Source organism: Chionomys nivalis, chromosome 20 (genome assembly GCF_950005125.1).
Source record: "Chionomys nivalis chromosome 20, mChiNiv1.1, whole genome shotgun sequence".
Lineage (NCBI taxonomy): Eukaryota > Metazoa > Chordata > Mammalia > Rodentia > Cricetidae > Chionomys > Chionomys nivalis.
Genome location: NC_080105.1, coordinates 30,110,315 through 30,123,589, shown reverse-complemented (window position 1 = coordinate 30,123,589; position 13,275 = coordinate 30,110,315).

Genomic DNA, 13,275 nt, shown 5'->3' with positions numbered 1-13,275 from the left:
GGGGGCGGGCGGACCGGACCGACCACTGGAGAGGAAAAAGGGGAGACCACGTGTTTATTTTCTGGGGGTGCAGTTTAAACAGCCTGTGGGAGTGATCTTTACCCTCGCTGGGGAGGGGTCACTGTTTGGCGGGCTTTCTTGGAGGTGGAGTTTGGACTGAGGCAACTCCCAGGGGAGGGAACCTTGGAATGGAGGGCTGGGGGAAGCCCCAACTAAATAAGCGGGGGCACACATGAGGCTATTATACGAAAGCCAGAGAGCATGCTGCACCTGGAGGACGCATCCTAAGCCAGGCATTAGTGGGTGAATGGGTATTTATGTCTTTGAGAGTGAAACAGTATGATCAAGGTAAACATAGATCATTTTTTATCACTCCCCGAAGGAAGAAGCTGGTTACATGACTAACTACCAGCCTGATGCTGTGTAATGTGGGCGGCTGCTCCGCTCTGCAACGTTTTCATCCCCGGTCTCCAGTTTACACGGGAATCTGTGCGACCTCGCAGTTGCTGTAGGCTCGCGCATGCTCCTTCTAGCTGTTCTTTTCCACCGCGGGCCTCGGACTCAAACCCACAGTTTGTGATATTCAGACTTCAGACTTACGTGCTCCCAGGGGTCAGGCAGATAACACGAATGCCTGAAGTGAGAACCACCCATCCAGACACGCTTTAAATGTATAGGACTGCATTTGGAATTTATAAATATAAATACATGTTTTCCTATTTTGCTTTGTTTCATTGGTAGAAAAATGCGTCCCCTCCTCATTTATCTTTGTTTTTTCCCCCCACTTTGGCTGGAGACCCAAGTACCAAGCAGAGACAGAGTCAGGTTTGTGGGACCTGAAACAGGCACAACTTTAGAATTTACTTTAAGACAAGAAATGTAATATTGAGACATCCTCATGAGCAGTTCACCCTGCACTTTAGATTGTTCTGTGACCTCAATCTGCACAGGCATGAAATCAAATAGCATTCCGCCGAAACACAGTTCCCTAGCTTGTGTGCACTGTCTCGCCTTGGGGAACGCTTGTGTCCTTGGGTTATTTCACTGTGTCCCTGCGATTTTGTAGGAGGTACCGGACATCATCAGGGCAGGGGATGTGACAGTCAGCCCAAGACTTAGTTTAGTGTAGTGCTTCAGAGGCATAAAACCATTCGTCTCTTTTCTGCCTGGAGCATTGCGAGTGATTTGAAATGGATAAATCCCACATTACACAAATTCCATAAAAAAAAGAAAGAGGCTGCATTTATCGTGGCATGTGTTGATGATGAAAGATGTTTCAAACAGGAGAGGCCTTTTACTAAGACAAGGTGTTTGTGGTTCGGCATGGTTCACACCTGTTTACTCTGTTTCCAGTGCTTCTCCTCTGAGGTCATTCATCTAGTAGCTGGGCTTTCCTCTTCTGGCCCGTGTTGCTGGGGGAGTTGGTGTGTAATGGTGGGTCCCTAGGGTTTCAGACACTGCAAAGATCAGTAGCTCTTGATTCATGAAACATCCCAGAATGTGACAGGAGAGCGGGCATGACAGAGCTACCTCAAGATTAACCTGTAAAAGCAGCCTATTTGCAGATGAAGGCAGGAAGCCCTTACCGATCCTATTGTCATCCAAGGAACAGAGCGTGTGCAGAACACAGTCCATGCAAAACAGAGGGGAGGGGGAGATGGAGAGGGAGAGAGAGAAATAGAGGAGAACTAGACAAGATCATATCATATACCACATGGCCCAGTGCTTTTGGGTTCTCCCTATACCACCGTCATTCTTGAGAGTGCTTTTCCTCGTTTACAAAAACCTATTTTATTTTAGGTTTATGGGAATTTTGCTTGTATGTATGTCTATGGCACCCCGTGGGTGCCTGGCATCATGGAAATGGGTGTCAGGTACCCCTGGAACTGGAGTAACAGAGGGTTGAGAGCTGCCATGTAGGTGCTGGGAATGGAACCAGGTTTCTGGAAGAGCAGCAAGTACTCTTAAACCACTAAGCCATCTCTCTTGTTTTTTCTTCCTTAATAATCTGTCTATTTTTAGTCTGTGCCTAACTTAAAAAGGGTCACTTTCTCTCCGTTTGATAACTGCTGGGACTGGCACCTAACCTGTGCTATTTTTTTCTCTTAAACTCTAAAAGAGGTCTTTGAGCTTCATTTTGAGTGAAGTTTGCTTCTAAACTCTCTCTCTCTCGCTCCCTCCCCCACTCTCTCCCAAGATAGGGTTTTTCTGTATAGCCCTGGCTGTCCTGGATCTAGCTCTGTAGATCTCAAATTCATGGACCTGCCTGTCTCTGCCTCCCAAGTGCTGGAATTAAAGGTGTGCACCATCATGCCCAATTACATGTCTAAATTCTTATATTTTTTTCTTATTTAGTTTTTATTCATAACCATAACTTAATTCTTCAATCTGTCTAGACTTGGAAGGGAATGAGAAAAATATGGAATCCCAAAATCTTCAGTGAGAGCAGAGATTATAGGGTACTGTGAGCAGATGGGACGGGAATCTTCTCCTGAGCTACAGAAGGAATGGTCTGGTGGGTAAAGATACCTATAGCCCAAAAGAATTAGAGTTGTCCACAGTCGGCAATGATGATCTTGCTTGTCTTGCCATCCTGGACCAGAAGACTCCATGGCTTCCATTGATACTCATGCCTTCTTTCATCTTCCCAAGACCCCATGTTTGCCATCCAGCCACTTAGTCTTGGTGGTGCAGAGAAGAGACCTGGGAAGCACTATTGTTTGGTTCATCATTTGCCGTGGACAAGATGTCAGGACCTGTGTGGTTTAGGATGGTGTTCTCATCTTCAGATTTCTCTCCATAGATGGACGGACCTGCCACCAGTGCTATTATGGCATGTGAAGTCACCACCCTGACACATGCATGAATCCTGGTATAATCCTGAGAAAGGGGGAACCCTTATATCCAAATCCTTTCTTTCCAATGTTCAGAGTGAACTTTCACCTCAAAGAAGACATGGCCCAAGGGCTCTCGTGAGGAAGAGGGTCATTTGCATGAAGTCAATGTAAACCCAGACAGGGACCACCATCATTTTGTAAAACTTCAAGAGGAGATCACCTAATCTGCAGCCAGTCTCTATTCTTCCCACCTTTCCTTCTCGTCCACTTCCTCCTGTGGTTGTCAGCCTCAGAGTAGATTTTTGTGACGATCTGAGGTTGTGGGGTTACAACACGACCGTGTATGTCAACCAGGATGGGAAGGTATTATTTGAGTACGGTGAGGTGTGACCAGAGACCTGGCTCACATCAGGATGTGGGAAGCAGGATTCAGTGAAGAAATGTCGCAGTGTTTGGTTTGTTCAAGGAGGGACAGTGCTTTATTAATTGGCTCCCCCTGCCCTCTCCCTCGCCACTGTACTAGACGCAGGCTACTCATGGGGGAAAGAGGCTGATTTAGCTTGTGTTGGGCAGTTTGAAGTTCTAATTGCACAGCCTGGCTGTATAGCAAGGGCCTCCTGGGCTGCAGCATTTCGTGGTAAGAAAGTCAACAGCTGACGCTAGAACAAGGTGTTACAATGTGACCCAGAGAAGAAACACTTGTGAGTCCCATCATCTCTTCTGAGAAAAGGCCCCAGTGACCTACAGATCTCTCACTAGGACCCATTTCCCAACAGCACCGCTTTAGAGATCCAGTTTTCAACCCATGAAGCTTCAGAGAGACCATGTCAGGACCAGAGGTGCCCTTCCACTCCTGAGACTGGAGAGGGTAAATGGGGTGGGTAGGGAAGGGAGCCATAGAACGTAAATGAAAGATGGCGGTTGGGGGTATATTAGACAGGGTGGGGTATGGAGGAGGAAACAAGAGAGAGAGAGAGAGAAAGGAAGGGAAAGGAAGAGGCAGAGAGGCAGGCACACCTTTGTGAGTTTGAGGCCAGCCTGGTCTATATCACTAGTTCGACACCAGTCAGGGCTTCAGAGTGTTAAAGAACAGGCCTGGATGAGGTTAGCAACAGCCAATCCTGGAGTAAGAAAGAACAACAAAGAATAGTCCAATAGCAATATCTAGGGTAGCCAAGATGAAGAACTGACCAGGATGTCTCTCAAGCCACGAATGAACAGACACCTATGGGGTGGGAAGTCCTTCTGTATATGTGTTGCTTTTATTGGTTAATAAAGAAGCTGCTTTAGGCCAATGGCTTAACAGAACATAGCCAGGCTGGAAGAGATATATATAGAGAGTAGGCGGAGTCAAGGAGACACCATGTAGCTGCCGCCAGGGACAGACGTGAACCTTGCTGGTAAGCCACAGCCACATGGTGATACACAGATTAATAGAAATGGGTTAATTCAAGATATAAGAGCTAGCTAGCAATGCTTAAAGCTATTGGCCAAGCAGTGTTATAAACAATATAGTTTCTGAGTGATTATTTCGTGGTCTGGGCAGCCCGGAATGAGCAAGCAGCTTCTGTCAACACACCTCTATAATAGGATAATAGATAACAAAATGAGTGAGGTGCCTGCTCCAACAGGGATTAAATTTGAAAACGTGATGCTAAATGGAAGATATCGAACACATATGATCCCGTGACGTGACAACCAGCATAGGTGAATTCATGGAGATGAAAGACCCCCCGAAGGATGTCTTTCTTCTGGAGAGACCCCCTACCCAAGGACCAGTCGAGACCACTCGTGCGGATGCAAACAGCAAAAGGATTTTTTATTCTGTCATGACAGGGTCCCTCAGGTTCGGGATATGAAGGACATCCACAGCTGTTACAGCCCATCTTTTAAAGCAAAAAGCCACAGAGACGGGGGGGGGGGGACCTGTAGGTTGTTTTTTAACTTATTGGATTGGCTTATTCAAAAAGGCTATTACCAATAATTAGCTGGAGAGTGATTACCAGATCAGATGAGGTAAAGGGAAACTTCTGAAGGTCACTTTGCCCCTTCCCAGGGACTAAGTCAAAACATCAGTAACTGAGTCAACACCTAAGGGTTATCATGCCCCTATTCAGGGAGATGGAAAGTTTCCAACATCTCAGTACGTGCATGCATAGCTGTTATGTCCTTGGTTCCCAGGGGAGGTGGGGAAGTACTGAGAGTCATCAGAAATGACTTTAGATTTTTCTTAAAGTTTTACATTTTCTTAGGGTTGAGGGGGCTTACAAATGCATTTAGAGTCTTTCAGAGACAGAATGGTGGTTGCATAGACAGTGGCTGAGGCTGGGAACTTTCTTTTCAGGGCCATACAGGCGCCCTGAAGTTGACTATGGGGGTGATGGCTCAGCTGAAATATGTGAAAGCCACTGCATTTCACACCTTTAATAGATGAGTTAATGGTGCATGGATACAGCTCAGCAAAGCTGCTATTCCTCTGGGCTGGACTCTACCGTGGAAAAGCGTGAGTGGGGCCTGTCTCTTGTCTGCCCAGGAGTGGTTGTGAATGTCTTCTAGCTAACTAGTAATCGGGCCGCTGCTCGTTCACTTTTTTTTTTTTTTTTTGGTTTTTCGAGACAGGGTTTCTCTGTGGTTTTGGAGCCTGTCCTGGAACTAGCTCTTGTAGACCAGGCTGATCTCGAACTCACAGAGATCCGCCTGCCTCTGCCTCCCAGATGCTGGGATTAAAGGCATGCGCCACCACCGCCTGGCTGCTCGTTCACTTTTGCAGTGAATGCCAGTCCAGCAGAGACAGAGGAGACGGCCTTCTGCAGTACAAATCTTGTCTGTTCTTGCTGAGTACCGCATACAGCAGAAAGGAGGCTAGCTGCCTCTCCTGCGTCACACTGGCCTGCAGCTCAAAGAAAAGGGCCCAGGGTTTTCTGTCTGAGTTTCATGCACAAGGCAGACATGTTGTGTAAAGCAGACATCACGAGTCAATGATCAGAAAATGTGAATGTTAGCTGGGTGTTGGGATGCACACCTTTGATTCCTGCACTCGGGAGGCAGAGGCAGGCAGATCTCTGTGAGTTCAAAGCCAGCCTGATCTACATAATGAGTTCCAGGAAAGTCAGAGATACATAGTGAGACCCTGTCTTGAAACACCCTCCCAATAAATAAATAAAATAAAATAGAGAGAGAGAGAGAGAGAGAGAGAGAGAGAGAGAGAGAGAGAGAGAGGAAGGGATGGATAGGTAGGTAGATGGATGGATAGGTAGGTAGATGGATGGACGGATGGGACGGTGCATGAAAGCAGTCAGAAACGGGTATAAAATATTTCATGTTAGTAGTATCTTTCATGAATTTGTCTCCTCTTAAAAGTGAAGTTTTCCTTCCTGCATATGCTGTCAGAAATCTGTGCTGGAAAGAGCCTGAGCCTTTCTCCTCCCACAACAGGAGCTGGGTAAACCTGCCAAAAAGCATTGCTTCTGCATCCTGCCTCTGAGCCACAGCTGTAGCTGAGCTGGCGAGCCAGCATCTGCAGGAACCATGCTCAGTGACCAGAGCCTGCGTTCCTCTTAGCTACAGGCCAGCAGGTCAGCAACATGTGATGGTACGGAGAGAGGCGTGTGGGAGACAGAGTCATTCAGCTATGTTGGGGAGAAACAATGGGTTTCACAGGCAGGCTGTCCAGTCAAGCTTGCCTGCCAAGCCCTTTCCATGGTACAACCCCCAATTTTAGAAGACTCAAGCTGTAAAAACTTTGGACAAGGGCGTCTGGTTCAGGTCATGCACAGTAAGAAAGAACTCACACACAGAAGCATTGAAGCTTCACTTCTCTATAGGTTGGTGGGGAAGACAAGAGCAGCTCATTTGTCCAGAGGCCATTGTGTGTCATGGGATTCCACACATTGCCACCAGTGTCCTCAGTCACCTTGGGAATCCTGATGTTCTACTATCTATCATAGATCAGGAGACAGGATGCTAAGCCGCCCAAGGTTGCATACTTTTAAGTGGCAGAGTTAAGCTTCGAACCAGGGTCTTTCTGATTCTTAAGCCCATCTTCTTATGTTATCCTTACATCGGCTTGTGATAGATAAAGAGTCTGTTCTGCTTGGAGGGTTTTGTGGAAATCTTTGTAATCCTTCTGAAGAATACCATTTAAATGCAAATATTAAGGTGAATTTTTAGAGGTAATGTTTTGGATGTGAGATGTCTTTCAACACAGTTTCATGGGTTTTTAATACTGGGTCCCTAGCTGAGGGTGCTGTTTTGTGAAGCTGGGATTCCCTTGCACATGGGGTCTAGCTGGCAGACATAGGGCCATAGATGCAGGGGTCGTCGGTCATATCTTGGTTGGGTTCCTGCCTGAGCTCTTCGCTACCTAGTCCACTGAGACATAATCAAGCTGCCTCACTCCCTGGCCCCCTGCCTCAGCACTACCCTGCCTTGATTATAATGGGCCACATCCTTTCAAACTGCTAGCCAGAGTAAGTAAACCTTCCTTCTTCAAACTTGATCTTTTTGGGGTGTTTGGTCACAGCGATGGGAAAAGTAGCTAACATAGCCTGGATGGACTAGTGCTCTTTTGGGCCCTGTGGCTGGTAGGTTTGAGTCCTAATGACCCCCAACCCCACCCCATAGCTGGCGGAGTCTGTTGCTCTGGAATGCTGTTTCTGAATAAATAGGAAGCAGGTGTGTTACACGCAGTGCGTTTTTGAAGGAGAAGGCTACCACAGAAAACACCCCGCAGTGCCTGATTTTCTTTCGCATTGAAATGGAAGAGCGACTTCAACCTTCCTTAGTGACCTGTCTTCAGGAAACCGACACGGAGCCACCCACGGTGAGAACAAAGAGCGCTGTGTCTGCGGACACAGGTGTTCGTGCAGCCGCGAGTGAACCTGGACGGCTGGGAGACCCGTGCTCCCCTCCCACCCCTAACCCCGCTGCACGCGGCTTCGTTGCTCTGCATGACTTTGCGCGGAACTGCGCATCTGCCAGAGCCCCTGGCTGGCACGGGAGCGGTGTGCTGCTTCAGGGGATTTCCGCCTGAAGTCTCTAGAGAGGTCTGAAGGGCATGTAATCTGAATTCCTCCAGTATGTCCCAGGATCTTTGAGGCTTGGTGAGTCAGGGAACAATTAAAACAGCGTTTCTCCTCCGCCTCCAAGAGTGCCTATCAATGCTCGACAGGCTAGGGTGCTGGGTCTGAAGAACCCAACGTGGGTACTGGTCATAACTTCCTTTCTATTGCTGTGATAAAAACATTTTGACCGAAAGCAACTTAGAGGAGAAACGGGTTTATTTGCCTTACAGTTCCAGGTTACAGTCCACCATTGAGAAAGATCAGGGCAAGATCAAGCAGAAACTGGAAGCAGAAACCATGGAGGATGAGGCTGGAAAGATGGCTGACTGGTTAAGAGCACTAGTTGTTCTTTCCTCTGAAGTTCAAGTCCCAGGTTCAAGTCCCAGCACCACACGATGGCTCCTCTCCATCTGAAACTCCAATTCTAGAGGATCGGATGCCCTTTTCTGCTCCTTGGGATCCTGCTGTACTCATGCAGGGCACTTAAACTCACACAAGCACATACACATGAAAACAAAAGGCAAACACACAAACGTTATGGAGGGATGCTGCTTGCTGTTCTTCCTTGCAGGCTCCTGCTTAGCTAATTTTCCCATACATTCTAGGACCACCAGCCCAGGGAATGGCGCCACCCACAGTGGGCTGGGCCCTATGACATCAATCAACAATCAAGACAATCCCCCACTAGGTAGGCACAGGCCCATCTCTGATCTGGGGATTCTTTCAGTAGAGAGATTCTCAGGTGACTCTAGGATGTGTCATCCTGGGGGTTACAGTCGAGTAGGACAGATGTGGGGGTTCATTTAAATTCCTTCCCATGGATGGCCTGCTTTAGCCATCAAATATGCATTCCCCCAAACTGATCCTATTTCCATGTGACACACAGCAGCGATGTAAAAGATCTGTTTACCCCCTTATGCCCAGCGCCTTACCTGTAGCAACTCAGGTAACACTTGTTGAAGGAACTGGGGAGGTGGCTCAGTCAATGAAGTGTTTGCCAAGCAAGCGTGAGGACCGAGTTCAGAGCCTTAGCACCCATGTAAAAGCTGGGGTCGTGGTGGAGCGGATGCAGAGGCAGGCAGATCCCTGCATCTCCTGGCCTGTCGGCCTGAGGGGATGAACTAGGTTCAGTGAGAGACCCCGGCTCACGAAGTGAAAGGAGAGATGACCATGTATGTTCATGCGCACACATGCACTCTTCTCCTGAGCACGCAGTGCACCCCTTATGTGCACAGAAACACATGTTGGATGGCTGGCTGGTGACACTGCAGGTTTCCTATGGCAGGTCTCTCTGGCTCACTGCTGCCTCTGGGATCCCGTGAGTTGCTAGACACCCACCTCGATGACAGTAGGTGCCAACGGCTGTTTCTCTACCCTGGTTTGTGATGACTTCTCCGTCTGTTAACTGGAAATGAGCTTAGCCAGAGAACTGAGAGTGTAGGTTAATATTTAGAAAGGATTTACAAGGTAAAGAACCCAGTTAATCCCAATCAGGAGGTCTTTTCTATTTGTGGAGTGGGTGGAGACTGTGTTCCAAGTTAGGACAATTCCCATAATCCTCCTAAGCCCCCTTTCCATCGCAGTCACTAACTTTACTTCTACAAAGTCAGGAGATGCTTCTCACAATGTCAGTGTCCGTTGCTGGAGGACACACTTGGGGTTCAGACTCTGGTCTAAGAAATCACCATAGAAAATAAGCGCCAATAGGCAGCAAACAAGCTTTAAGACAAAATGGAGAAGCTATTGTGACAGTGACCAATGATGTAAAAGATTAAGGCTAGACATGAGCAGGCCTGAACTTGTCTCTTTGTTATGTTGTTCCCAAACCAATGGGTTGCCTTCTTTAAATCTCCAATTCTTTATCTGTCAAATGGAGGTGACAATCATGGGATAAAGCAACCTCCAGTGTGTACTTACAAGTTCAAGCAGCTATGGCTTGCCTTTTATGTGGATACTGGAGATTTGAACTCAGGGCCTCAGGTTTGAACAGCAATCTCTCTGACTCACTGGACTATCTACTCAGCTCTGGAATTTTATTCTTTTGAGCCAAAAAAAATTTCATCATGTATATATACTCTCTCTCTCTCTCTCTCTCTCTCTCTCTCTCTCTCTCTCTCCATTCATCTATCTATCTATCTATCTATCTATCTATCTATCTATCTATCTCTGTTATCTATCCAACTATCATTTTATCTATCATCTATCGATCTACCTGTCACCTATTTATTTATCTACTATCTTTTTATAATCTATCTATCTATCTATCTATCTATCTATCTATCTATCTCCATCCATCTGTCTCAATACTGAACTAATACACAGACTAGCTATAAAATCGAACTAATCAAAGCAAGTAGAATGTAGAAGACTTTAAAGGTAGTATATGTATAACAGGAGGGGCTGCTTGTCGGGGTTTCTGTCCTGCCTGGTTCCCACAGCCAGCAAGTCCCAAAGAAATTATACAGAGAGGTCTATATTAGGTTATAAACTGATTGGCCCATTAGCTCAGGCTTCGTACTAGCTCTTGTAGCTTATATTAACCCATTATTCTTATCTATGTTAGCCACATGGCTTAGTACCTTTTTCAGTGGGGCAGGTCACATCCTGCTTCTTTGGTGATCTGGGCAGGACTGGGGAGTGAACTTCCTTCTTCCCAGAATTCTCCTGTTCTCATTGCCACACCTCTAGTTCCTGTCGGGTTGTCCCACCTATACTTCCTGCCTGGCTATGGCCAATCAGCGTTTATTTAAAATGTAACTGACAGAATACAGAATTGTCCCCCACCATATATGTGGGGTTTTTCCTCCTAACCACTGACGTCCTCAGCTGTGGAGGCAAGCTGGCACGTTTTGGAAGCCTGGGACAGACTATCAGGAGCCTCATCAGTTTTCAGGTAACCCTAGAAAGAAACAGTACAAATCAAGTAGGATGTGTTACAGGCTGGGAGCTGACAGAGTCCCACTAGCCAAAGTTGCCCTTGCCACCCATGAGCCAGTTCTGCCCTTGGCTTGCTGCTGAGGCTAGCATCAGTGGGCATGCTGGATGTTAGATTCCCTAGGGTTCTCAGACCTAAGCTCCAGGCAGTGAGCCTAAGGGCCATGGAATTCCCAAGGTCAAGTTTGGTGTGCTTGATTGAGATTCAGTAGAGCGGTTTTCTAACCTGCAGAATTTATCCCCAGTCTCCTGCTGACACCGATTTGGAACACATGGGTCCACTGCAGCGATGTTTTGGATGTGTCTCATCTTGAGCAGCTCCTAAAGGTCTTGGGGATACGGGAGATGGCTGTTGGATGCAACCATCATTAAATACTGAATTATGCATACTTGTATAAGCTACATTAAAAGCAAAGATATTTTTTATTCTCAAAACATCACTTCTTGGACTGGGGAGTCAGGTTTAGTCAATAAAGTTCTTGCTTTTTAAGCATAAAGGACCTGAGTTCAATCCCTAGAATCCATGTGAAAATGCTGGGAGTGATGATGTGCCCTGGTCACTTCAGTGCTGGGGTGTAGGGACAGGAGGATGCCTCTGACTCAGTCGGCCAACCTGTCTAGCCTAGTTGCTAGTCTCCAGCTAATGAGAGGACCTGCCTTAAAGGAGGTAGGTGGTTGTGAGCATGATGCCTGAGGACAGCCTTTACTTCACACACACACACACACACACACACACACACACACACACACACAAAACTTCTTAACACTTCTTAATTATTTTGCTTCATTTTATCGCAGTGTGTGTCTGGGAGTTATTCATATCCATGGTCTCCATGTGACAAAGAACTCTCGTGATGGCTGCCGCGCCCCTGTCCCTAGCTCCCAATTGGCCAGCTGAGATGGACCACAGTGAGGATGCTCGAACTGCAGGTTGTGGCAGAACCCACCACCCAGGCTTCTCAACCCCCAACGATGGGGCGGAACCCAAAGTGCACTTGGAATAAGCTTCTTGGGAGAGATGACATTCTAACAGAGACGTGAGGGATATCCTAGGTCACCGTTGGGTTCCAACAATTCATGCTTGGGCTTCAAAGGTCACGACACACCTCTGGCACCACCTGTAAGTGTCTTGGCCCTTCTATGCTCTGGACAACTGGCACTAAAGGTCTCTGGGCAATGTCTGGTGCACAAAAGAGCTTCACCACCGCTACCCATAGCGGTGATTGACAGAAGGGAGTTCATTCAGCCCAGCAGATTATCTTTTTCCCCACATTTATTTTTTCGCCTTGCATGCTGCAGACAATTTAGTTTTGCACTCCTGTGTATCCTTTGCAAAACCTTTCAAAGACACCTATGAACACTCCAGTGTTGTTGTACTTTCTAGTCTTTTTCCTAGACTGCAAGAATGTCCATGCCCACCAATCCTGAAACAGGATGCTCTTATATGCAACCCAAGAGGCCTCAGCAGTGTATCCTACCCCACTGCAGCTGGTATTGTCAGATGTGCAGGGACAACTGGTGTCAACATCAGTAAGTCATCGGGCACAGCATCCATGGGAGCCATCAAATCCATCCACTGCATAGACATTTTGATAAAATACAAGGTGTGGGCACTGTTGGGTAGAGGGTACTGAGGAGCCTAGACCTTTTGAATGAGCTAAGAATTGCTGTTTACTAGGATTAGAATATATTAAAAACAAAATAAACTATAGCTTTTCTTTTCCTTTTCCTTTTTGTTGACAGGGTATTGCTGTCTGGACTAGGCTGGCCCAGAATGTCTGGGATCAGGTGTTCTGCTTCGGTCTCTGGAACTACAGGTTTCTTGAATCAAATGGAGTTGTGTTTGGCAGGAAGAATTCCTTTGTCTTTTCTGACATGTCAAAGTGACTGGGAGAAAGGGCAGACCCTGCAGTGAGTGTGCACACCCAAGGTGCTGGCCACAGAGGCGGAAAATGGCCTTTCCCATAGCTGGCTTCACTGTGGACATCCTTATTGCAAGGTCTCCAACTGTGACAGAGGCTTATTTCGTGACTCACATTTGACCTGTATCCTGGCCCTGTACTGGAGCACACACCATGGAATGGTAGGCTTGGTCTCTAGAGGAGGAGAGATTATTTTAATTGTTTTTTATTTTTATATCTGTCCATCTGCCTGTCTATCTACTTACTTACCTATAATCTATTTACCTACCTACCTATCATCTACCTATGTATGTATGTGTGTATGTATGTATGCATGTATCTATCTCTCTCATCCTATCTATCTATCTATCTATCTATCTATCTATCTATCTATCTCTACCTATCATCTATCTATCTATCTATCTATCTATCTATCTATCTATCTATCTCTACCTATCATCTATCTATCTATCTATCTATCTATCTATCTATCTATCTATCTATCTATCTATCATCTATTTTTTACCTACCTATCTATCA